Source organism: Ochotona princeps, chromosome 9, assembly GCF_030435755.1.
Source record: "Ochotona princeps isolate mOchPri1 chromosome 9, mOchPri1.hap1, whole genome shotgun sequence".
Taxonomy (NCBI): domain Eukaryota; kingdom Metazoa; phylum Chordata; class Mammalia; order Lagomorpha; family Ochotonidae; genus Ochotona; species Ochotona princeps.
In genome coordinates, this window is record NC_080840.1 from 41,242,002 (window position 1) to 41,265,058 (window position 23,057).

General features: G+C 39.7%; 1 long non-coding RNA gene across 1 annotated transcript; it reads left to right on the plus strand.

The window, feature by feature from the left end:
• The first annotated feature begins 3,731 nt into the window (after window positions 1-3,731).
• LOC131481094 (uncharacterized) lies at window positions 3,732-18,490 on the plus strand. The gene is made up of 3 exons (XR_009246028.1): window positions 3,732-3,800; window positions 5,517-5,579; window positions 18,428-18,490. It is a non-coding gene; the product is annotated as an uncharacterized LOC131481094 (long non-coding RNA).
• Window positions 18,491-23,057: the final 4,567 nt, after the last annotated feature.

Here is a 23,057-nt window from a genome sequence, read left to right on the forward strand (position 1 = left end):
AAGATCCCTGTCCCGCTTGCGCCAACTCACTGGCATCAGCACTAGAGAACCAATGGTGCCTTCAGATTTGAGGTTTTCCTGACTCTTTTCCCTCGGCTTGAGCTCTAACAGCAGGCATCTGACTTCCAAGTTAGGTAGGAAGGCAGGGAGCCCATTGCCTCCCTGGCACTCTGAGAGCTTCTAACATTGCAGCATGTACCATGTGTTATCCAAGTTGTGTACCATGTGTATACCACATCACAGCCCATGACGTGGCTGCCACGGCAGTGCTACTCAATCACACTTTTAAATCCCCGGAGCCTCATTTCAGGGACTCCAGCAGCAAAGACCACCAGAAATAAGGCGCAGTGTCTTTTAGTGTGATCAGGTTCTTCTACACAGACTCTTAAAAAATTTTTCTTTTAAATCTCTCTTTTTTTCATACACTTCATTAGGCTTAAGGATGTCCCTTCCACCCTCCCCTCCCCCTACTGTTTCCCCCTATTATTGTAACAATAGTTCCTCAGCAACAGTCTGAAGTCCTTGATTCTATTTAAGTGTATCCTGACATTGTGGGTATAGACTTTAACGGTTCTCCGCGGAGTCCCTCATGTTCACATGTGTCACCCCTGCCGAGTGGAGGGACAGGGAAGAGAGTTCAGGACCATGAGAACTTTCAACAATGAGCTGACCAAAGGCTGAACTACCACTCAGACTTCAGGTCTGAAGTTGGGCTTGCCCGCTACGCCTAACACCCCCTGCGGTGTCAATCTTTGTGTATCCTTAACTGCCCATAATTGTAGAAATAATTTTTAAATATCTTACAAGTCCTGTGGAGTAACTGTTGGGTTGAATTAACATTTCTATTAAACAAATGTTTGTGGTTTTTTTTTTTTAATCTCTTTGGTACAACCTTCCTTTTTATGCTCTTTCCTATGTTTCAACTAAGTTTTTATGTTTTATGTTCATTTGTAAAAGCATTTCTCACACTTTGCCCTTCAGGTGTATTGTCATTTTTTTCATGATTTGGAATTGACTTTTAGTTTTCTTAGAATAATTAAAATCCCCGTTTTTTCAGGTTGGAACATTAATCTAGATTTACCTTCACAATTTTTTTTTTTTTTTTTTTTTTTTGCTTTTGTGTTTTAAGGAAGATACATTTAAACATGTTCTGCACTTCATTTTTGGGAGGCAATTTTCCTGAAATTTGGATGCAGGAAGAGGGGCAAGGAGAACAAGTCACATCCGTGCTATACTTCAGTAAGCTCTCTAAAATTCACTGCCAACCCTTTCCAGCAAGGACTGCTAAGGTAAATTACATGTCCATTTAACTTTTGCTTTGAAACTATGATTTACAGAAAAAGCCAGGTAAGAGTAACTGTGGTGGGGCAGAGAGTTAAGTCACCATTTGTAACACTGGCATCCCACAGCAGGTTGTCAGTTGGAGTCCCAGCTGCCCCACTTCTGTTCCGGCTTCTTGCTGGGGCTCAGGTCAGAGATCAGAGTTTCACCCTTAAGCCGGCCCAGCCCTGGCCAAGCCACCACTGTGGCCACTAAAGAGTAAACCAATGCACTTTACATAAATGAATAGATCTTAAACAGGTTTGTAAAGCAGAGATATATGTTCAGAAATAGGCACAAGGCATTATATATCTAGAAATTCCTGCAATTTAGATGATATAGTCCATAGGCCCTTGTATTCACATGGAAGACCCAGACGAAGCTCCTAGCTCAGCCCTGGCCCGTTGTAGGAGTGAACCAGAGGATGAATGTTGCGTTTCTCTCTCACTCTTTCTGTGTGTATGTATGTGTAACTCTTTTAAAAAATCTGAATCTGCAGCAGACCTACATGGAACATAAAACTTTATCTTTCATTTACATCACAAAATAATATGTTCTAGGTAACTTGCAGATTGAAATATGGAAGGTGAAAAGATAAAACTGTAGAAAAAAATAAAAGACACCATCTTATTGGAGACGTGGTAAGCAAATTGTTCTTTAAGCAGGACCAATACAAAGGAAATGTGATAGCGGCTTAGGAATTGGAAAAGAAGCAGAAGATGGCTCAAATTCTTGGGCCCCAACACCGATGTGGGAGACCTGGAAAAAGCTCCTGGCTCCCAGCTTCAGATCAGCTCAGTCCTGGCCAGTGTGGCCTTTTGGGGAGTAAATCAACTAGTGAATGAAGGAAAGACATGTCTCTCCTCTCTTTGTAAAATCTGCCCTTCCAATACAAACAAATAAACATTTAAAAAATTATCAAAGAGTAACCTACAAAAGAAAATGTGGTACTGATAACACATCTATGAAAGATTGCCATAGAAAATTTAGGAGGAATCTCTACAAATAATAAGAGTTAGAAAATCCAGTGGTCAAAGAGACAGGCAAAGACTCAAATAGGAGTTTCACAACAGCAGCAGCCATGCTGCCAATAAAAGTGTAGAAAGTGCTCAGTTCAGCCATTTTCTAAAAGCTCACCCTACAGACACTGGCAGCTAAGGCTGCCCACCTAAGTGGACATGGCAGTGATCATGTCAGTGGCTGCCCATGAGAGTGTATTGGTCAAATGCCTGGAAGGCAGCTTGGAGGCACAGAGACTGACCACTGCCTTCCGGAGTCATATATGAGCCCATGGTTGGACCCCCAATAACACCAGCTTCTTTTCATCATGTACATGTTCAGCAATTTCACCCTAGGTGAAAACACACACATTACTGAAGAAACTGTCTGGAATGGTTAATAGTTTTTACATAAGTACAGTTCTTTTCCCTTTAAATGCTCATCATATAGTCCTCCGGTTAATCAACGGAAAGTGGCCAACTAGTTTAGTTGGTGTTCTTTATGGACTTTTCTGATCCTTATAGCCTTAACTCGTCAGATATACTGACCAGGTAATTTGTGTTTCACTCTGTTCATGGAGGTAAAGACTTACTGATGATCTCCTGCATTAAATTATGTATTTCAGCCTAAGAAATGACCCTAGGCAACTGTTGTAGCAGCCAAAACTAGAAACCAACTTAAGCTGTCACAAACAATAAAATCAGTAAATTAGCAGAGGGTGAGTGGACAAAGGCTGACGATGGCTGCCTGTAAATGCTTTGAGCATCCCAGACATGGCGCTGAATCAAGCCAGGTTCCAAAATGAAGCCAGGCTCAAGAGATCAGCTGCTTCATGGCTTCACTCAGCTTAAATCTAGACAAAATTGTCATGTGAGACAGCAGGATCCATGTCCCTATGGGGAGGTATTAGTGTCCAGAGAGGGGCTGTGGGCAGGATCTTCTGGGGCATTAACCCCAGTCTTTGTGTGGATCTCTGAACAGGCTGCCCTGTGAGTTCACTTTGCAAACTGGAGCTGCTTACTGATGACATTTTAATTTTTCTGTTCTTACTTTTACCTAAATGTCCACTGTTGTGGGAGGATGAAGGTGATCTCTGGTCTTGTGTAATGTTAAAGAATTTTCATGCGGACAAAGGCAGCGAGAAAAGCAATTTTGAAAGCAAGAAGCCTACTTCTGCTGCAGTCATGGGGAGGAAGCTCCAAGGGAGGAGTTACCAGGTAAAACCTGCTGGCATGGTTGGGGGCAGGGTCCTCTTTTTAGGTACAACATGATTGGCCCTTTTCTGAAAATCAAACCTAGATACAACCAATCAGGAAAAGAGCAGAAAAATAGCTAATCAGAAGGTGGGGATTACAAGAAGTGCAGTTAACTGATCTAACTGCCTTCCAATTGGCCTAACTGCCCATTAGCCCATCTGACTCTTCGTAGTGCCACAGTAATTAGGAAATATGTTTGAACTCTCCCAGGGACTGCAAGCATAGGTCAGCAGCACCAGTGATTCTGAGTGCTGTCCTCCAGACCACAGCCCTGCTGTACTTCTGCCAGCCCTGCCGGGATCACTCACACACTCTCTCAGTGGCTACCACATCCTACCGTGCAGGTTATGAGTCACTGAACAAGTGCCACAAGCCTGGACCCTACCTGTCCCTAAAACACACACCCATTGACCAGGGTGGCATCTAAGACACCAGAATGTCCAATTGCATATTCAATGTTTGTAGATCTTCCTGGAAACCTTTGCATTTACAAATTTTCTTTGATAAATATATGTTGTTTCTGGAAACAGAGCTTCTGTAAAAATTGAGTTTAATGAAATAAGAGCCATATATACTCTGACCTTTCAACCTGAACTTTCAAATTTGTGATCTAATATAAGCACATGGAACAGTCCATGACGCACAAAAGCATCTCTCTCGTAACAAAACGTGAGAAACACTCAGGCCCCTGCTGCCCCAGTGGAAAATCCATCAGCATTTCAGGCTCCTGGCTTTGGTGCAGGGCCACTCTACCACTCTGTCTTTCAACCAAGTAAATCTTAAAACAGTATGAAGCATGATTTTGAATTTTTGACATATTCCTTTTCAAGTTTTCAGCAATAACTCTTTTTTTAGTAACTCAAGATGAAAAAAAATTAAGATATTCATACATTTAACAAATCAATTTCAATTATTATATACCCTCAGGAAATAAGGGTCAAAGTTTTCAAACCTCACATGTGAGGATGAGTCAGATCCTTTGGTGTTTATAGCTGTCACCTTGTTTCTGGAGAAAAGATGTGCCTTTTTCTTAGAAGCTTTAGATGGCAATCACAGCAACACACGCTTGTGAGTGCCTGTGACGCAGCATGACTCAGGTGTGCTGGGCTCCCACACCACAGCAGCAGGCTCATTTGCACAGTTGTCTACACCCCATACACTCCAAAACCTGGGGCTTCTTTTGAGATGAGTGGGATAAACAGACCCCGAAGGATTTATGACAAGAGTATGAAACATGCCTGAAATTTCGAAGTTGTTTCTGAGATCTCCTTATGTCACCACACTGCTGAAACCTTCTCAATATTCATGTAATTTGTAAAACATCAAAATTTGAAAGGGTCCAATCTTAGAGAGAATGTGTGGGCCAGTGTTGGTGCATAGCTGGTGAAACCACTGTCTATAATGCAACCATCCCATACAGGAACCTATTCATGTGCCAACTGATCCAGTTTCCAGCTGGCTTCCTACTAATGGCTTGGGAACAGCAGCAGAAAATAGCCCAAGTGGTTGGATATCTGCCACCCACATGGGCGATATGGAAGAAGTCCAAGACTCTGACTCCTGCGCTTTGCATTGGCTATTGCAATCATGTAAGCAACGAACCAGTGGATAGAAGATCCCCCCTTTCAATCTCCTTCTTTCAATAGCGCTTTCAAGTAAAACTTTTTTTAAAATGTGGAAGAAGCTATTATTAGTTATCCTCAGAAAGGCCAGATGTATTGGGTATATGTTACTAAGTTTTACAACTGTCTAAAATTTCTACCTTAAATTGCATTTGTGTAATTTTTCCTGACTGGGACCTCCTTTAGTGTAGTTGGTTTTAGTATGCACTTGAGCTGTCTTTAGCCTCAGATATGGAAGGCAGGCGGGAGGAGATGGAAACAGGAAAGTAGAGTCAGATGTATCAATGTTGTTTCATTTTTCTTCCTGCATCTGTTCCAGGAGCAATTGACTCCACAGTGACACAGCAACTGGTGTCTGCTAACAAGGAGAAAGCTCTGCCTGGTGAGTGAGCGACAATGACTCTGTAAATGCTGGTTCTCCCCCCTGGACTTAAGGCAAAGTTTAAGAACACTAAGGAGATTATGTGGGAGGAACAAATATGGCAACACTTCAAGAGTTCATAGAAAAACCTGAATTAGAAGTTTACCATGGTGCAATATGATGTTTCAATCCATGCGTATTTTGTTACAGCACCTGTTTTCCAAGAGCTCTTTGAAAATTTCTCATTGTATTTCATACTTAGAAGTTTGTGTTGCCTATGTCTGGTTATCCTTCCATCTTAACTGATTTTTCACTGGGTAATTCACCAAAAAGGCTTGCAGTGGTGTCATGGTGAGTCCTGCTCTGGGCCAGAATTCTACAATTCAATTTCAAATAAGGTAAAACAAAACAAAACAAAATGTTTTTAGTCCACATTTCTTTGAGGTTCCTCTGTATTTAATTCTACTTTCTTCCCAAGGCAAAAATCATTTGTTGTCATATTCTGACATAGTTCATACAAGCTTCTTTCAGAGTCCAGCTTTGCCAGAGGTTCCTTAAACTTAATAGATGCTTAATGGACTATCTTAAAAATTACCTGGTTCTAAAACACTCTGGCAATTAATTTCTTGCTTGTACTTTAAGGTTATCAGAATGCCTAACATACATGTTCTCAGTTGTTCTTCAGTCTAGGAAATTAAATATTATAGGAGTTATTTATCCAAACTAATGGTGGGCCTGTGAAGCTTATGATACTTGTCATATTTGAAAGTTTTCTCAGGGAAGCTGGATTAGAATTGCTCTGTGTGACATTAAGAAGACCAACAAATCAGAGGGACGGAGAAAATATTTTAATAATCATAGACTATGCAAATGTAAAGTGAATTCTCATGGGTGGCAGTAACATTTTTCCATCTCTGAACCAATTCAAACTTCACTATCCATAGAGAATTAAGACAATGGTACATAAATATGTAAGAATTGTCTAGGTCATTGATAAATATAGTCTTTTTTTTAAAGAAAAGAAAAAGTTTATTTATTTGAAAGAGAGAGAGGGAGACACACACACACACACACACACAGAGAGAGAAGGGTATTCCATTCATAGGTTCACTCCCTCAAGTGAATACAATCACCAGAGCTGAGCCCAGAAAACACCAAGACTTCTTCCAGGTCTTGCATATGGGTATTAGGCACCTAAGCACATGGGCCATCGTCTGCTGCTTTTTCCAGGCCATGAGTACAGAGTACTGAGTTTCCAGGACACAAACCATTGTCTATTCAAATGCTAACATTGCAGTAGGCAGCTTTACCCACTGTGCTTCAATGTCAATCCTGTAAATATAGCCGCCTTCTTCTTTTTTTTTTTTTTTTTTGCAAGGCCTGTTTATTGATTGGAAATGCAGAACTGCAGAAGAGAGAGCAAGAGATAGGGAGGGAGAACGAGATCTTCCATTCACTCTTTCTCTCACTGGATGTCTGCAATGTCCAGGGATGGACCAGCTCGTAGCTAGGAGCTAGGAGCTTCTTCTGGGTCTCCCATGTGGGTGCAGGGACCCAAGCCATCTTCCATGGCTTTTCTCAATAATTAGCATGGAACCTGGAATAGAAGTGAAGCAGCTGGGACTCAAGCTGGTGCCCACATGGGATGCCAGCATAGCAAGTGGCAGCTTAACTTTCCATGCCACAGCACCAACACCTGTAAATGAAGTCTATATTCTCTGATATTTTATGACATTATAAAATTCTATAAGTGATTTATACAAAGTTTAAATTTTAGAATTCCTGCCTAAGGTAAATGTTTTAATTCATACTTTTTATTTAAATCCTACCTGAATAGCTTATATGCCGATTATCTGTAAAATGTAATATTCCTGATCAAATTTCCATTTATGAAGATTTTAAGTTATTCATCAGGAAAAATCCATCAAATAGTTATGACATGAACAAAATCCGAATAACTGAAAACATTAGATTTTTCACTTGGTATTCTACACTCACAGAGAGGGGTAGACACATGCCCAAAAGGCTTGTTGCACTGAGTTAGTGAATACTAAATTTCAAGAAAAAAAGGTTAATTTCATATGCTGTTTTGGTGCCCTAATCATTAAAACAATCGTTGCCCTCATTACCAGAGGAAATGGAGCATCATAAACCTGATTACCAATAATTGAAATACCCATACTTACCTTAGCAAGATAATTATTGCTATCTTCATTGGGACCATACTCTAACAATTGCAGAATTTTGCCTGGTCTTACCTTCTGCCATTGGAAAGCACGTCCAGACATATTTGAGAGAAGCAGATGGACAGCAATAACGCATGCTTTTTATTGGGACTGCTCGAGATCTAAATACTCTTTTATTTACTTATTTATTTATTAGACAGCTAGAGGAATCCAGACAACTTAAATGTACTGATACCTATGTAGACAGCCTTTATTTGAGCATCTCTCATTCACAAGACGTTGTTTCTAATGTTAATACTCAACTATTTTTTTCCTGACCTTGCCAGTGATTGGTTAGTTTTTTACCTGCTGACATAGTTTGGAATGAGCACTTAAGATCATGCTGCAAGTTGGTCCTCCAGACATGTGAGAAGTTAGAATGAAAAAAAAATCTTAGTAGAAATAAATCTTGTCTTATTGTGTGGCAACAGTTTTCTATTGTGATTCATTCCAGCAAAAAATATGTATAATTTTTATTACTGGAGATACAGGTTTTTATTTTTTTTCTTTTTTAATTAATTCGAGAGATTGCTTCCATCTGCTACTTCATTCACTCCGGTCTGAGCCAGGCAGAAGCAGGCAGCAAGAAATTCAAGTCTCCTGAGTGGGTGCCAGGGACCCAGCTGCTTGGACCATCACCTGCTGCCCCTCAGGATGTTTGCTAGGAGGAAGTTGCAATCAGGTGCAGGGCTGGGACCTTGAACTGAAGCATTCAGACGTGGACACAGGCATTGCAGCTTAATCAGGAGGCCACACACATGCCCCTTCTTGGTAAAATACTCAAAATATCATGTCTAAATTAAAAAATTAAATAAACACTAGAACATGAATACCTGAGAATCACTGATTTATAGCTCATGCTTGAGAACATCTTTAATATCACGGAGCACAATTTTAATGCCTGTGGGACTCAGAGCATCTGAGACTGCTTTCTACTGATCTGAGTCACAATTGCTGCTAGTAATTTATTAAAAAGTTTTACTAATAAGTATTAATTATTAAATCAATTTGCGATTGCCACTAATCCTATGTAGACATGCCGAGTCATTTAATCAAAAATGGAACATAATTTCATCTTTATATTGTTGGTATAAATGGATTTTGGGGCCATGTGCTAATTATGGGAAAAGGAGAAGCATGCTAAAATGCCTGTCAAATGCTTACTGGAAGGGGCACTCGCAGGGTTGTATGAGACAATCCCTTGCCATCTAACTCTGATGGTACCCCACCACTTGTCATATGCTAACACCTGGAATCTTCACAATTGCCCACCCAAATGTCAACATTAATACTACCATCATTCTCAGCACATACACAGAAAAACTGAACAGCGCAGTGTATCACAAGCCCAAGGCTGGGCTCACCGCTGAGTCAGGATTTGAACTGGACAGTTTGCTCTTGGCTTTGTGTTCTTAATTCTTGCTTCCTCAATCTGATTCATTTATTCACCAAATTGAACTCTCGAAATAGAATCAAATTTCACTGGGTGTGTGGGTCATGTGGCCTCCCCCCCATCTGTTTTAGGTTGGTACTGGTGAGCTTTTTTTTTATTATTAATTTGGCTTTCCTTGTCTAAAGACAGTGCATTTGCATTTCTGCAAAAATTAGCAGTTAGTTCTCTGGCATAGCTGCAAGCACTTTCACATAAGTGCTAAGATAATAAACAACTCCTACTTTTCCATGAGCAGTTAGCAGAGTGCAGCAGCCACCAAAGTTCCCACGACTCCTGTGGACAGTGACCATGTAAGCAGTCCGTGCCTGCAATAGCTCTGTTCCACTTTCAGGGGCCACTGTGCCCAGGTTCCCTGTTCCCCTTGGGACACTCAAGCCTTTTCAAGTCTTTATATTCACGAGGTTGACTGGCAACCACAACCACACTTGATGCTAGATCTCTTTCTACGGAGCTTCTGTTAGATTTGTTCCTGCTCTGAGATACTCATGAGGTGATATTTATTTATGAAATGACTTATTGATTTAAAGCACTTAACAATTGTTAGGTCTTTTTTATGTTTTGATTTGGTAATGGCTCATCAAAAGCATAGCACATATGTAAAGCATTTCTAGTATCAGTGTTTTTGCATGCAGCCTCTTTTGGGGTACAGAAGGAACAAACACCAGGTGCCCTGGCATTAAACCTGCACAATAACCTGGACTTGCTAAGACTGTTTTCCGTATCACGGCCATTGCAGGCTGGAGGCAGTGGGGATTGGCTACAGAACGCCTTGGTTTTCAGAGCTTCTCTTCTGGAAAGTGGCATGAATTTAGAGTGAATTCTGTAGGACAGGTTGGGCCTGAAAGGAGGAGTTGAGGAGAAAATTTGCAAAGACAGAGAGCACCCGGGCAGCCCAGGAACAGTCTTACTTCTGTGCTTAATGCACTGCCTGACTCCGGAATGTAAATCACTTGAGCTGGATAGGAAAGCTGTTAAGTGCAGGTACTTTAAATTTTGAAGAACGTGGTGCTTGGTAAAAGGCAGTTTCCCAAACTCTTTAACTGTGATGGCCTAACAATTTGTACAGCACAGATTAATCCAAGTTTCATGAGATGGCCAAAATACTGTTGAATTTATTACTGTGGATACTTAGATTTTCTTGCTATCTAAATTAAAGTTCAGAGCTCTGAGATTTCCTGTAAGTTACAGCACATGAGGTGACTGTAGTGCTGTTTTGCAAGACAGTTTAAAAGCAATGGAAGTACATTGGGCCCGGCGGTGTGGCCTAGCGGCTAAAGTCCTTGTCTTGAATGCTCCGGGATCCCATATGGGCGCCGGTTCTAATCCCGGCAGCTCCACTTCCCATCCAGCTCCCTGCTTGTGGCCTGGGAAGGCAGTCGAGGACGGCCCAAAGCTTTGGGACCCTGCACCCGCGTGGGAGACCCGGAAGAGGTTCCTGGTCCCGGCATTGGATCGGCACAGCACCGGCCCGTTGCAGCTCACTTGGGGAGTGTAACATCGGATGGAAGATCTTCCTCTCTGTCTCTCCTCCTCTCTGTATATCCGGCTTTCCAATAAAAAAAAAAAAAAGGCAATGGAAGTACAAAACAGAAGCAGAGTAAAATAATATGACGATTGGTAGCAGGCAAGTTTCAAACTGTGTGATAAACGACAATCATCAAAATGTCCTAAATCCCAGAAATAAGAGCAAAGATTTTGATATGCCTTTGATTCTACTTAAAGTTGAATTTCCCCTGGAAAAGAAATTTAAGCCATCAAGAACAAGTGAAATTAAATTATTAAGGAAAACCTGGGATGTCTGCTTTGCCAGGTCATGATTCTTGTCTCAGTAGATCGGTTTTTCAGTTACGACGATTGTCAGTATCTTTTGACACCACTAACTCTCATTTTGAGTTTCTTCTTGTAACACAAGTTACAACTGAGCAAAGTGGATGGCTGTCAATCACATTGACAACTGTGTGTCCATGTGAGATCATTGGCATGCTAGACTTTTCTCCTGCAAGGTCAAGTATGCTGAGATAATACTATTTCTGGGCTGAGCAATGCTAAGTTTCTACCTTTCAGATGTTTCTCACAGTGACTGGACTCCTTGTGAGTATTCACTGTGAGGAGGCATTAGCATGCCAGGGTCTGTGCTGGGGGTGAAAAGTCAGCTGATGAATTGATGACATCCATACACATTTGATCGTCATCTTGAAGGCATCATCTCTTGGACCCTTTGGATCACTTCCTCTGTTTTGAGTCTTGGCACTCTGTCCTTGGATAATTTCGCTTATCTGTTTTTTTCCCTTTTGTTTATTCAGTTTTGATATGCATTACAATGAGATAGTTCATGAGCTACCTTTATCTTATTAGACTCGTCATTTGATAAGAAAATATTTTGTATCTCTCGGGGAAATTATAATCCTTGGGACCAAAATTGTCACCAGGTAACAGGGAACCAAACCACACGTATTGATTCACAACAGGTAACTTTTTGAATATAGTTTGTGATTCAGACAATAGGGCAACACGATTTTCATCATTTGTTGTTTTTTAAGAATTTTTTTTAGTTTCATCTCTTCAAAACACTTTCCTCTGATTGAATTCTTCAGTGATTCATAGATCATAGAGTAGCATCATTTTCTTCAAGATGGTTCTTGATTTTCCTTTTCATTTCTTCAGCAACACATTAGTTATTCAGTAGCATGTTATTTAACTTCATCGTGTTGTTACTTTGTTTTTTTTCTTCCTGTTGTTGATTATGTTTTGTGGTTTTTCATTTAAGGGGATGTAGTAACTGTGTAATGGAGATATCATATCCAGATATGAGGATACAATGCAGTATGCATATCTACTTCCAGATCAAAAATGGACTCCCAATGAAACTGTTTACTATATCTTGACAATAGGATGTTGAACTCTCTGTCATTGTCCATGTGCACAATGATGGACATTTGACTGTGTATGAAGAACTATACTCTAGTAACGAAATAGGAGAACTCAGTGATGGGGGAGGGAATTGGGGAAGGGATAAGGGAAATCCCACGATCTATGCAACTATATCATAAAATGATAATAATAACAAGTAAAATTAAAAAAAGAATTCTCTGTATTTACTTGAAATGTAAAGTTGGAAGAAGAAGAAGAGGAAGAGGAAGAAGAGGAAGAAGAAGAGGAAGAAGAAGAAGGAGGAGGAGGAGAAGAAGAAAGAGAGAGTGAGAGAGAGAGTTTATCTACTAAAATGGTTCATTTCCTAAATGTCTGCAATGGCTGAGCCAGGCTAAAGCCAGGAGCCAGGACCATCATCCAGTTCTCTCATGTTGGTGCAAAGGCTCAAGAGTTTGGGCAATTTTCCACTGCTTTTCCAGGTGTATTATTAGGAACCTGAATCTAAAGTGGCGCAATAAGGTCTCAAACCATAATCCATATGTCATGCCACTTTCACAAATGGCAGCTTAACTCATTAAACCACAACACCAACCCCACCCCCAAATCTTTGCCATTTCAACTTTGTCCTTTTTTAAAATTTAAATAGTTTATTTTATTTTATTGGAAAGGCAGATTTACAGAGAGAAGGAGAGACAGAAAGATCTTGCCTCTGCTGGTTCATTCTCCAAATTGCAGCAATGCCAAGCTACACCAACCTGAAGCCAGGAGCTTCTTCCAGGTCTCCCATGTGAATACAGGGTCCCAAGGCTTTGGGCTTTCCTCTGCTGCTTTCTCAGGTCACAAGTAGAGAGGTGGATTGGAAGTAAAGCAACTGGGACATGAACCAGTGCATATATAGGATTCCGGCTCTTGGAAGTATAGGATTACCAAGTTGAGCTATTGTGTTGGGCCCTCAACTTTGTGTTTTCATAAATTATCTTCCAAAGTTTAAAAAAATAAAAAGGTTCCAATTTGTTTAGAAAATTTCTAGTCATCCTTTGACACCATTTAGTATTGATTTTAGTAATTTATTAGGTTGTTCTATTTTTAGTTCTATAAAATAGTTTCAGACTCATAAAAACAATAGTTCTTTGTTCATTGTTGGAGAGTTCACTGGGTAATTACATTCAATGCAGATAATTTTCCACTTGTGTGCGGGCAAATCCACTTATTTTAACAGTAGTTAAGAGTTTAATTCTATGTCTGATTTTTTAGAAACTTAGTTAAGTAATAAGCAGAAACACACACACAACTCCCATTTTCTGGTTCATCCTGTAAATACCTACAACGGCTGCGTTAGGAGTAAAGCTGGGAGACAGAAACATAACCCAGGCCTCCCATGGGGATAACAGGCATCCAGTTATTTGAGCTATCACCTTTGTGTTCCAGGGTCTGCACTATAAGGGAGCTGGAGTCAGAAGCCAGGTATACAAGCAAAACACTGCAACATAACGTGTGTGCATCTTAACTGTGAGGCTAAACACCTTCACCAGTTCTTATTTTAAACATTATTTATCATTCTTGTCTTCAGTTCGCCTGAATACTATTTGGCATGATGACTGGGGTGAGCTCAGTTTGTTTGTGTTTGTATGTATTTATAAGAAGCAGTGCAGTTTGCCTCCTCTGCTTGAATTTACAAGGTGAATTAGTTTGACTACACTGGCCTTTTGGTGCTTTATTAAAGGAGTTCAGTAGATTTCAGCTTTTCTGCTCAGGGTGTGGTTTTTGCTCAGGGTGGACTGTGCTGTTGGCCAGGGGAGTAGAAGGACTGAGGCTGGCTGGCACCAGGTGGCGCTTGATGGGTACTACCAGGCAAATGGGTGAAGGATTGATTTTTAAAATTCAGAATAAATTATTATCATTCTCACACCATCCACAAATCTGTACATCTGCCCTTCTCTTTTTCATACGGATACCTCAAAGGCCACAAGCTGCATCATGCACTTTAATTTTACTTTCACAAAAGGGCAGATCATTTTTTCTGAGTACAGAATCTTTTTTAAGCATATGTTTAACTGTTGCAGCAACATATATCGTCTTTGTGTGGCAATTTTTCCTTGTTTTTTTTTCTGCCATATTTATCTGGGAGTAGACAGGGACAAAGGGTTCTGTTGTCTAAAGTTGCATCAGAATGGACTTAGGCTAGATATATATATATAAAAAAAAATTTCCCCAAATTAAATCATTTTGTCCAAGTGCCTCTGCCAACCGCTGTTCTTGTCTTTCTGGAACCCACAGCCTAATGTAATACACATAGAGATAGGGTAATAAATTCAAGATCAATGCATGAAAATGCAGGCAATAAGTTTTTGGAAAGTCTAAGGCAGCTTCAGGTTTGTTGAGTACCTTTCAGTAGCAGTTCCACTTGATATTTATAATGTTTGGAATTTTAAAACCAAAGGAAAGGTGATGGTTATTTGAAAATAAGAGAGTATACAGCATGGGGACCACATCCTCCCAACACATAGTAGACAATGAATGACATGACTAAAGCACAGATTTCAAGTCTGATTTTCAGAGAGAACACTGCCTGTGATAGGACATGGGAAGCTAAGAGTAGGGAACTAGGTTCAAGAGGAGGGCATTTGTATTTGTCTGCAATAGTTACACTGCTGCATAATGAATCAGATTGATCAGCTTCATCCTGAATTAGTCCACTAATCTCTATAAGCTTCAATATCCTTACAGGTAAAAATACAGATAAATATTTTATTTTTAGATTAAAACAGATGGTGAATCTGACTCTTGACTCAAATTTTCAAAGTTCTGAAAAGAATTATTTACAAATAATTTGGAACTAAAACTGTTAAGATGAACTATGTTAAGGGAAGCTAAGGCTTTATTTGGGAGAAAGCAAGAGTAGAAAGAGAATCATAGAAGTGTATGAGAGAATGAAGCATGTAAGTGTGTCTCAATAAATTAGAGCTAGTTGCCAGAAAGTTACTTTTTAAGTGTAGGACTTTTACCTAAGTAAAAACAAAAACGAAGCAAGGGAAAATTCTGCCAGTATTAGATGGAAGAATTAAGTGTTTTCTAAAGATTTATTTACTTATTTAAAAGGCAGAATTACAGAGAGAGATCTCCTATCCACTGGTTTACTCCACTGATGGTCACAATGGCCATGGATGTGCCGATCTGAAATTAGGAGCTAGAAGCTTCTTCCGGGTCTCCCACATGAGTGCAGAGGTCAAAGCACATAGACCATATTTTTCTACTTTCCCAAGTACATTGGCAGGGAGCTGGATCAGAAGTGGAGTAGACATGACTGAAACAGGAGGCCACACTGGATACTGGCATTGCAGGCAGTGACTTTACCTGCTACTCTACCATGAATTAAGGTTTAAGACAACAAAAGTAAAAGTAAATGTTTGATTAGACCCATCATACAGGACAGACATTGTGGAGCAGTGGGTTAAACCATTTCTCATGATGCTGGCATCCTATTTGAGAGTGTGTGTTCAAGTCCCAGATGTTCTGTGTCTGATCCATCTTCCTGCTAATGCAGCTGGAAAGGCAGAGGATAGCCTAAGTCCTGGAGTTCCAGCCATTCGAGCAAAACCTGAGAGAGTTTCTTCTGCCTGGCTTCAGCTTGGCCAAAATTCAGCTCTCGGGGCCATTTGATGGGTGAACTAGTGGATGGAAGAGCTCGCTCTATATCTCTCCCATCTTGGTCACCCTACCTTTAAAACAAATAATAATCTTCTAAAAAAAGCAGTCAATATATTTTCTACAGGAGACATTTAAAACACAAGAAAAGAAATAGATTTTAAAACTGTTAGGTAAATATATTTTGTGTGTTGTTTTTGCTTACTTCAAATTTATTTTTATTATTTTCCATGATATATTTTGGTAGGTATAGGGATTCCCCTCTCTCTCTCACCTTTCTCCCTCTCCATGTCCCCCTCTCACAATTTTCTCCCATATTATTTCAGTAGTATAGTCCTTTAGTAACACAAGGACATTAACATTCTGCTATTTAAGTTCATCATGGCATTGTATGTATAGAAATAGAAAATTTAGTATCATGTTGACAATTGATATTTATTTTTTATTATTTATTTATTATTTTTAATTCATTAATTACATTGTATTATGTGACACAGTTTAATAGGTACTTGGATTCTCCCCACCCCTCCCCGACAACTGATATTTGTAATTTGAGAGAAAGGAATAGTAGCAACTGAATATAAGAAAAAAATTGTTTCAAAGCTAGGTCCACGCTGTAAGATAAAGTGAAGTAGATTAATGGAAAGTATATCAGCAATATACAACATTTTGGGGGCCAGTGCCATGACATAGCAGGCTAAGCTTCCTTCTGAAGTGTCAGCATCCTATGTAGGATCATGTTCTGGCTCTTCCACTTTCAATCCAACTCCCTTCTTGTGATCTGGGAAAACAACAGAAAAAAATTCTTGGGCCCCTGTACCCATGCAGGAGACTCAGAAGAAACTCCTGGTTCCTGTGTTCAGAGCAGTTTAGCTCAGGCCATTCTTACATTAGAAAAATTAGTTTCTGGTTGTAATCTGTGAACATTATTTCACTTGTGTTTTTGGTTAATATACTCTCTCATTGCTCGTGGGTGCGTGCCTAAGAGCAGGTGGCAGGTACTATGGCAGAGTAGATAAAGCTTCTGCTGACAGTGTTGGCATCCATGTGGGTGCTGGTTCATGTCCCACCTACTCCACTTCTGATCTAGCTCCCTGCTAATGTGCCTGAGAAAGCAGCAGTAGACAACCCAAGTGCTTGGACACTTAAGTATTAACTCATATAAAAGATCTAGAAGATCTCTCTCTCTCTCCCATCCTTGCTCTGTAACTCCTTCAAATACACAAATTAAAATCTTAAAAATAAATTTCAAAAATACCTGAGTGGTGTTGTCATGTCAAAATGGAAGACTGTTTAATTTCAATGTATAGTCAAGATTTTGAAAATTACTTTTCATTTGCAATATATGTTTTAACTGTATCTTTTTATGTTTTAACACATCTTCTCCAACAGCTAATACTGTTAACTTTCTTTCAATTTCAGGCATTCTAGTGATAGGGGTACTACATTGTGACTTTGATTTGGCATTTTCCAGTGCCTAAGGAGGCTCAGCACTTTTTAAATAGTATCAAAATTGGTCATTTGCCTATTCCTTTTATACTACCAGTCAAAATCCAGTTTTGCCCATTTAAAACATTGGCTTATCTTTTTCTTACTGACTTGTAGTCACTCTTCATACACTTTGTGTAGTAATGTTTATTGGAACATCATCTCCAATCTGTGATATGTACGCCTTTTCAGTTTCTTGATGGAATCTTTTTGTTCCTTTTAAAAAATATTCTATTTATTTGAGAGGCAGAGTTAGAGTGCTTGACAAAGGTCTTCCATCTGCTCCCCACTATGGCCACAACAGCCAGGACAAGCTGGACCCAAGTCAGGAGCCAGGGCCTTCTTCCAGAATCTCCACAGAGGTGCAAGGCCCTAAGGATTTGGACCATCTTCCACTGCTTTCCCAGGCTCATTAGCTAGGAGCTGGATCAGAAGTGGAGCATCCAGGACTCAAACCCGTGCCTGTTTAGGATGCCAGCACTGCAAGAGGTGGTTTAATGTGGTATGGCACAGAACCCACCCTATTGGTTGAGTTTTTTCATGAATAGGAGTTTTTAGTTTTTATGAAACCCAATGTGTCTTATATTTTCTTATGTTTCAAGTGAATTCTATGGGTAGTTGACAATTGGAGCTATCCTTAGGACAAGTGTTGTGGTGCAACAAGTAAAGTGCCACTTCAGAGATCTGCGTCCCGTATCAGAGTGTTCATTTGAGTCCCAGCTCTTCCACTTTCAATTCAGCTTCCTGCTGGTTGAGTCACTGTCACCCATATGGGAGATCTGGGTGGAATTCCTAGCTCCTGGCTTAGCTTAGGTTAAGTCCAGGCCTGGCCGTTGCAGCCATTTGGTGCAATGGATGGAATATCCCTCTCTGTTTCTGTGTTTCTCTGCCTTTCAAGTAAATAACCAACACAGTGTTTTTTGTTTTGCTTTGTCTTGTTTAAAGGCCATTCTTTTGCCACTGGATTACACTCATTCTTCTGTAGGGCGTCAGGTGACTGTTTTTGGGCAGGTCTATTTCGGGCTCTGTTTTCCACTTTCCCTTGTGTGCACAAACCAGCACTGGATTTGCAAAGCCACAAATAGTAATTTCCCAACATGCTATTTTTAGGTTGTGACAGGAATTGCTTTGTCTTGATGGAGTTCTTTTGATTCCTTCCATTGACTGACTTTTCATCCCTTTATAAGGACAAAGATGTCAGTGAGCTTCGGGACATGCTCCGGCAGGGGCCAATGCGATGGTGTTTTTCGTAAGTTCTAGGATGTCTACTTTTCCTCATAGAAGCAGTTTAATTATACAAACTTATGCTCATTAACTCAACACTCAGAAAGGGAATTGAAATTACACAAGTAGACTTTTTTGCATCATTCATAATCCATTTTCTATATTCTTGGCTGGTTGTATATTTGAACACTTTTACTAGAAATATTTTATGAAAGCTTTGTGATCTCAGAGAATACTGCTGCAGTCTAAGATTTTGACTTTTATTTTTCTCATAAAGGAAAATATGTATTTTCATATTTAAAATTTAGAGGCAAGAGAGTTCTCATGCAATGACTTATTTCCCCCAAAATGGTTGAAAAGGTCAAAGTTGGAGTGTAATCCAGGCTTTGCACATGGATGAAATTATCCACTCATTGGAGCTGCCAGTGCTGCCTCCGAGGTTCTGAATTATCAGCAAAGTGGAGTTGGGAGCAGACCCTCCAATACAGGACATGAGCATTATAACTGACATCTTAACTGGTAGACTAAAATGCCTGCCCCATGGTTTTATCCTTAAGTTTAGCATCTGATTATATTCATGCTATTAGGTAGTTGCAATATACAATATTTAAAGAAAGTGCCTTTTTAACTCACTTGTGAATGAAAACATTATCTACAGAAAGAAAAATTCACACACATTTTAGCTGGGATACTTTCATGAAATGTTTCTTTAAAAACTGACAGCTAAAATGAAGTCATGATTTAGGCATTAATCAGTTATTCTGATGCATCCAGAGGAACTAGTATACCTAATGTATTCAATATTTGTGGGAGTGGATGGTGGAGCAAGGAGCTATTTTTTGTTTTGTTTTGTTTTGCTTTGTTTTGTGTTGTAAAAAGAAAATATTGGTGTGTTAAGTATGACGTAACCCATTGAGTCATAAGGGTGTCCCTGTAAGTTTTAAAAATTTGGGAGAGAAGGTGGGGAGGAAAGTGGAGGAGATGGGAGGAGGGGAAAAGAAGAAAAAGGAGGGAAGGGAGGAGAGAAGAGAGTAATTATCTCTATTCACTATTCAAGCAGGAATTGTGCTGGAGTGGGAACCAAGAGCCAAAGACAATCCACGTGTCTCTTTAGTGACAGGAATTCACCTAATTCAGCCCTCAGCACTGCCTCACAGGGTCTGCATTGTTAGGAAGCTGGATTTAGAAGTAGGAGTTAGAAATTGAATACGGGTAGTCCCATATTTTAATGTCTAAGCTAAACATCTACTCCTACATGGCAGTTTTCAACTCACTTTTATTTTCTATCATCATAATAAACTGCGAAATATATTGCTTATAGATGGGAAAAAATGAGGGTAAAATAAGCTACATAGGTTAATCAGTAATTTATTTTGCATTCAGAATTTTAATCCAGTTCTATACACTAAAAATTCTCTGCCTTTTGTAAGAATGTTATAGTGTATCATACCTAAAATTCTAAGCAGCAGGATCCAATGTCTGAATGACATTGGAATTTTCCAAAGGAAACAGACGCTGAAGACACTTAAAGACTTGTCAAATAAATAATGATGGCTATGTACAACTCAAGTATTTTTTTGAGGTTCACTTTGAACCTAGATGATGTGGTGCTATTGGTAACTTGGGAGCAGTATCAAATTCCTCCATGAACACACACTGGTTGATCGCAAGCCCTGAACACAGGCACCTTCAATATTAGCCTGAGGGCTTAGTTGCCCACTGGGCATCAGCACTGTTGTGGCATACTAGTTAGGTGTTAGTGGTCCACCATGTTGGAACCAGTTCATGTGTTCTTTAAAGCAAAAGTGTATTTCTTTTAAATACGAAAGTTAAATTTCAATGGACTGGCACAATGGTCAGCTTGTGGACTCACTTAGCCCTGCCTCCAATTTCCATCTCTAGAGGGACCTTTCTTGGTAATTATGCTTCCCAACAAGGGCAAAGCGTTCATTTATTACAATTCCAATTGGCAACTAGTACTTCAAACAGGTTGTCTATTTTGTTTTGTACCAGCCTTTGTAATGTAGCTTTCATTCACACCTTAATAATAAAAATCAACACTGCTGATTCTTTTTTTTCTTTTCTAATTTAGGAAGTATCTTTAGAAGATACAATAGGGTTGAGATAAAAGTGCTTAGTATTTCAAGTAATATGGTGATAGATGTTCTGAAACTGGCTTATTTTTGGTATCCCAGTTATATCCAAAAGCCTCTTCCCACCTCCTGATGTTCTAAAACCAAGAATTGATGCAAGTTCTTAGCTTGATATCCCACCTATCAAATGAGCATACTTGTAAAAGTAAATGCTAAATCAGTTGTCTATTAAAACTAAAACTCTATGAAGGTACTTGAAAAAGTTCGTGGAAAATGGACCTTAAACTTCATTTTGATACAAAACATCTGAAATCCCATTCACACGTGTATTGCTTGAAAATTCTAATGGAGTTTAGGGAGAGCAAAATTGCTCAGTCTGTACAAGTTAATCCGGAAGTTCCTGGGGAAACAGTATTGAGTTACAGAGTGGAGAGGCCACTTCTGTCTACTACACCAAATACAGGTCTGAAGAACAAGACCAGAGTGATGACAGAACTCCAACACACAGCAGCACTAATATCTGTATCTATATATACATATACACACACACATATGTATACATGTACACACACACAATCACTTACTTAAAAGAATACTATTGCTTGTAAAGCATCTCAAAATATTTTAAACTACACAGAATTACTCAGTGCCCATTAATAACAGCAGCCTTCTGGTAACGGTTCAGAAAATTCAGGGCTCAGGGACGGTTCAACTGGCTAATTCTCCCCTTGCAAGCACTGGGATCCAACATGGGCACCAGTTTGTGTCCTGGCTGCTTCACTGCCCACCCAGCTCCCTGCTTATAGCCTGAGAGATCAAGAGAAGATTGTCCAAGTCCTTGGATCTCCGCACCGACATGAGAGAAGCTTCTGACTCTGGGCTTCAAATTAGCTCAGCTCTGGCCACTGTGGCTATTCGGGGAGTAGGAAATCTGTCTTTCCTTTTCTCTGTAAACTTGCCTTTACAACAAAAATAAATAAACTTCAAAAAGAAAAAAAAAATCCAGTGGATCAAAGTTTAAAGAAGTAACACACTTAAACTCCCTTCCACTTGAATACTGTAGGTGAAATATGAAGAAGTCTTGAAAATGTTACTTCTAAAAATGATACGATTAAATGCACAGTGCATGATAAAGGAAGAAACACAGATTTCCATGGTTGCCTGTTTTAAAGATAGCACGTTGACATCTCTAGAAATCTTTGTCCTCATGTGAGTTGGGTGCAAGAAAAAAGCTTATAATACAGGATTACAGAAACTGTACAGAACATGGCACTCTCTATATTTGTAAAACATGCTCTGAATACTGTTGGAGAACTGAAGAATTCATTCTTTGAGATTATAAGCAATTGCTGGGCTGGCACTGTGGCTTAGTGCATAAAGCTCCCAACTGTTGTGCTAGCATACCATATGGGCACTTGAGTAAGCAGCTCCACTTCTGATCCAGCTCCCTGCTAGTGCGTGTGGGAAGTAGCAGATGGCCCAAATGCCTGGGATCCTGCACTCATGCCAGAGACACGGATGGAGTTCGAGGTTCCTGACTTTGGTTTGGCCCAGCTCTGGCCATTGCAGCCATTTAGGGAGTGATCCAGCAGACAGAAGTTTCTAATTCTGCCCCACAAATAAATAAATCCTTTAAAAAGTGAAAGCAAACAACAAAACTTAAAATTCCTGGGATGGCTAAAGTAACATCCAACATGATAACAGAATCCCAAAGAGATTACAAATCACACCTATGCTATTCACTTAGTACTAACTACTACAGAGGAATTAACTGGTGGTATCTAAAGCTAAGAAAACAGCATTCCAACAGCAATTTGGAATCACTGTCAGAAACACCTTTGCTACCAGATTCCACAAAACCTAAAATTTACATTTGTAAAAAAAATCTCTCTTCAAGAGCTAATGTCAGAAATTTCTGCACTACTAACATAAAGTTTGGTGACAGTAGTCACAAGGATTCCTGCCTCTAGTGAGCCTAATACCTTGTTCTGTAAGAAAAGGGTAACAGTGAGTTTAACGTGGTTGAAAGGCGTAGTTATTTTAATGGACCGTGGGAACAGGCTACACCAAGGCAGTGTTAGGTGTATTTTGAGGTACATAAAACTATTGCTTTGATTAGAGGAGGGTCTGAGGGACTAAGCTTGCATTTTATTATCTTGAGCCTTGCTGTTTGTTTCCAACATTACAACTGTCATTGCTATCAAGCCGTTAGGCGGGAATGAAGCAGGTGGAGCTCACCCGAAATGGTCTCCAAGTCTGAGACAACTAAGAAGTATGTAAACCAAATAGCTCACAGCTGACTGTTCAGTCTCATTACCACTATGTTAACAACTGTTTGAAAGAATTTCCAGCTTACCCATAAAGATGATAAATTACACAAAGTATTTTTAAAAATTAGCCAAAGACAGCTTGTTTATGTCCTAAGAGTATGACCAACATAAGGGCTATCAATTAGTAGACATTAATAAGTTTTAGCTACTTCTCAGTTCTCACTAGCAAG